Source organism: Grammomys surdaster, unplaced genomic scaffold (genome assembly GCF_004785775.1).
Source record: "Grammomys surdaster isolate TR1022 unplaced genomic scaffold, NIH_TR_1.0 485, whole genome shotgun sequence".
Classification (NCBI taxonomy): Eukaryota; Metazoa; Chordata; class Mammalia; order Rodentia; family Muridae; genus Grammomys; species Grammomys surdaster.
Window position 1 is genome coordinate 255,040 of NW_021604904.1, and position 4,828 is coordinate 259,867.

The window sequence follows — 4,828 nt, forward strand, 5'->3', positions numbered from 1 at the left end:
GGAAGTTTCAGGCATCAGCTGTATGGAGGGGATCTTAAACGTTATCCCTAGTAGCCAGACACGGCAATTCTGGTTTGTAATTCCAATACAGGAGAGGCTAAATTTAGCAGGAGAATTTCTGTGAGTTTGGGGCTAGCTTGAGTTACTGTATATTGAGTTACAAGTCAGCCTGTACTACAGAGTGAGATCTTGTCATAACATAGAGGTCTAGAGGGGTGGGAGGGGCGGCTCAGGGGTTAAAAGCATTTTTTGCTCTTGCAAAGGACCAGGGTTTGATTCTCGGCGCCCATACGACTGACAACCACCTGTCTGCTATACATCATAAGATGGCACCAGATCCCATGAGACTACACTTATAAATGATGTGAGGTTCAAAATCTGTACCAGTCAGGGTTCTTTAGAGTCAAAGAGCCTATAGAACAACTCTCTCTCTCCACATGTATATGCATACACATGCATACATGGAGTTTATTGGAATAACTTACAGACTGCAGTCCAACTAACCCAACAGTGGCTAGCTGTGAACAGAAAGTCCAAGAATCTAGTAGGTGCTCAGTCTCACAAGGCTGGGTGTTTTACGTGATCTTCTGGAATCCCGAAGTGCTGGGCTATGTGGGTGCTAGGAACTGATGTCTGGAAGAGCAGCCAGTGCTCTTAACCATTGAGCTTCCTCCCCAGCCTCACCTACCATTGCTTGTAGGTGAGGTGGATTCAACACGTTCTTCTGGTCTCTGACAGCAACGGCACCCACATACCCCCACAGACCTATGCACATAATTTAAAATTAAAGACTACATCTATATGTCTCATCCTGACAGGGAAGAGCCTGCTTGTGCTGGTTTTACTTGCTGACACACGCAGCTCGCTTTGACGCGAGCCAGTGTGAATGGATTTCTGTTTCTTGCAGCTGAGTACATCCAAGAAAGAAAAAGACATCCTCTCTAGCCTCTGAATCATGACTCCAACGTGGAAATAACAAACAGCAGTGTAATCTCACTTTAACTGTATGAGGTCACCTTAGCTTGGGGTCAGGCTGAGTTTTTGGACATCCTCTGCCAATGCCTCCGCACCCTTTGGCCCAGGAATCCCACCTCTGGGACACACCAGGATGTGCATGGAGGCGTTATTTATAATGGGAGGAAATTGGGGACGGTTTCAATGTCTGGCAACGCTGCCCTGTTGAGTAAACAGAGAGAGATCGTTGGAGATTGTGTTTATACAGAGACGTTTTAACCGGGGGAAAGCTTACATTTTAAGAAGGGGAAAATGTAGGGCTGTGTAAACAATTTGATCATGTAGTTATGTAAAAACACACACATACGAGCATAAGAGGGTCACATAGAAAAGAGGGAACTGAAAGATACTAAACTACTCAAAATACTAAGGACAGCAGTGACGTGGGGCAGAGAGCCAGCAGGCCTTTTATCCTTCCTTCCTTCCTTCTGTCTTTTCTTGCCCCCCTTCTTTCTGAGACAGCACTTATTGCAACCCAGGCTAGCCCCAAAATTAATATGTAGCCTAGGCTATACTTGAGCTCATGACCCTCCTGTTTCAGCCTCCCAAGTGTAGAGACCTCAAGCGTACACTGGCATGCCTCACAGTTTTCTGTAATTTTCTGAACAATGAACACTCCATCCTTTACTCTCCAGCAGTGTCAAGGATTAAACCCGAGGTTTGTGAACACTAGGCTAGGCAAGCATTCCACATTACAACCCCTTCCTTTTCTCTTGTTCTTCTTTTCTTTCTCTGTGCGTTTATGGGGATGTGCATGTGTATGAAGGTGTACTCATGTGCGGGGACATGCATGTAGACATGTATGTGGAGACAGAGGGCTGTGCTGGGTGTCATTCCTCAGGAGCCGTCCATCTTGCTTTTCTATTTCCTGTGCGTGCATGCGTGCGTGTGTGTGTGAAAGAGAGCATTTCGTGTGGGGGCACGTGTGGAGATCATAGAGTAACTGGCAGGGGATTCTGTCTCTCGTTCTGTCATGTGGATCTCAGGAATCAAACTCAGATTAGTAGACTTGGAAGCAGACACCTTAGCGAGCTAAGCCAGCTTTCTGGCCCCGCCTTGATTTGTTGTTGTTTGAGACAAGAGACTCTCACTGGCCTGGAAGTCTTCATGTAAGTGAGGCTAGCAACCCCAGAGATGCACTGGTCTCTACCTCCACAGCATGGGATTATAAACATGGTCCACTGAAGTGTCTGCAGCTCAAACTCCACGCACAGTAGAAACTTGAGCGCTCTCCAGACCCTGTTTTCATTTTTTTTATACTTTATTTTTTGTACATTGGTATTCTGCCTGCACATACGCCTGTGTGAGGGTATCAGATCCCCATGGAACTGGAATTACAGACAGTTGTGAGTTTCTACGTGGATGCTGGGAATTGAACCCAGGTCCTCTGGAAGAACAGCCAGTGCTCCTAACCACTGAGCCATCTCTCCAGCCCCCTATTTTCAATTTTTTAAAACTTCCATCATAAAAATTTCCAAACAAAAGCCACATGATAGTGGCACCCGTCTTTAATCCCAGTACTCATGAGGCAGAGGCAGGAAGAGTTTAAAACCAGCCTGGTCTAGAGAGTGACTTCCAGTACAGCCAAGGCTATATAGAGAATGTAAAAACATAAACAAAAACAAAAATGAAACAAAACAAAATTCCAAACAAACTATAAATGTATACATATTCCTTTCCCAACCTCAATTCAAGAACCACCAATATTTTACCATCTCCCAGCCTCTTCTCTCTCTCTCTCTCTCTTTTTTTTAAGATGGTACTTTGCTCAAGCTGGCTTAGAACTTGTTGACATCCTGCCTGATAGACTTCCTATCTATCTCTGCTACATCTCTGAATATGTGTGCACTTATGTGCATCTGATATGCAAGCGTTCTTTTTTTGTTTGTTTTTTCAAGACAGGATTTCTCTGTGCTGGGATTAAACCCATGAGCCACCACATCAGGGCTGAGATCCCAGCATGCCCCACAGCGGGACTGAGATCCCAGCATGCCCCACAGCGGGGCTGAGATCCCAGCATGCCCCACAGCGCGGCTGAGATCCCAGCATGCCCCACAGCGGGGCTGAGATCCCAGCATGCCCCACAGCGGGGCTGAGATCCCAGCATGCCCCACAGCACGGCTGAGATCTCAGCATACTCCACAGCGCGGCTGAGATCCCAGCATGCTTACGGTGAGATGGGAGGCAGAGACAAGAGCATCAACCTGAGGCTTGAGGGCCAGCTAGCCTGCAGTATACAGCATAGCAATGAAAACAAGAGAGGCTCTGCCTCGGCAAGATGGAAGCAAACCAGAACCAACTCCTGAAAGCTGTCCTCTGACCACTGAGCGCACATGAGATCCACGGGAGGCACATGCGCTACTGACACACAAACATAGAGATACTGTTCGTTTGTTTCAAGACAGGGTTTCTCTATGTAGCCCTGGATGTCCTGGTGCTCTGTCTATACACCAGCCTGGCCTTGAACTCAGAGACCTGCCTGCCTCTGCCTCCCAAGTGTTAGGACTAAGGCATGTGCCACCATACCCCCGTAATAGATAAGTTTTTAATTGGTAAGCCTGATGACTTGGTTCAGTAGCTAGCAGCACTGTCTGCTCTCGCAAAGGATCCAGGTTCAGTTCCCAGCATACACATGGTGGATCATAACCCTCTGTAACTCCAGTTCCAGAGGCTCTAATACCCTCTTCTGGCATACAAGGCCATCTCTTGATCATTCTCTCTCTTTCTTTCTCTCTAACCTATATCAGTGTTGGGAGTGGTACTTGGGACACCAAGCCGGTAATCTACTTTTAAACGACCACTTAGGGCCCACTCTCCTATTTCTTTTCTTTTTCTTTTTCTTTTTTTTTTTTGGTTTTTCGAGACAGGGTTTCTCTGTGTAGCCCTGGCTGTCCTGGAACTCACTCTGTAGACCAGGCTGGCCTCGAACTCAGAAATCCACCTGCCTTTGCCTCCCAAGTGCTGGGATTAAAGGCGTGCGCCACCACCGCCCGGCTCTCCTATTTCTATATCTCTATATTTACTTACACATAATATATTTATATATGACTCTATAGGCTCATATTTGAATAGTCAGTAGGAAGTGAAACTGTTTCAAAGGATTAGAAAGACAAGGGGGTGTGGCTTTGTTAGAGTGGGTGTGGCCTTGTTACAGGAAGTGTGTCATAGGGAGAGGAGGGCTTTGAGGTTTCGAAAGCCCACACCCGGCCCAACCTCTCTGTTTAAGGATCAGGCTTTAGTTCTTAGTCCTCGGAAATGGACAGCAAATGCATTCTTTTCTAAGAGTTGCCATAGTCTTGGTGTCTCTTCACAGCCGTAGAACACTGACTACGACGCAAGGACTGTCAAGGACTCAGGAAGCCGAAGAAGAGTCATTGAGAATCTAAGCAGCCTGAACTCAAGAAAACAAAACAAAAATAAAGAATTAAGTAAAACAACAGAAAGAGGAGAGGTGGGGGAGGGAGGAGAGAAGGACGCGTTCCCTTACGTAACCATCTAACAAAACTGGCAAGAAGGTCTTGGTATTATCTAAGAGCCTGTTCTGGTTGCCTCAGAAACAAACACAATTGTTTGGTTTGAATTTGGATCCGTACACGGTACACTCATTATATCGGGTTCTGATTTTTATTATCCATTTAACATTTATTACATTTTGTGTGTGTGTATATCCCATATCACAGCCTCCTTGCGGGAGTCAGAGTACAACTTGTGAGAGTTGGCTGTCTCCTTCTAGCTAATGGGGTCCCTGGGTTTGAACTCCCAATGTCAGGCTTGGAAGCAGGTGCTTTAACCCTGTAAGTCATCTGATGGGCTA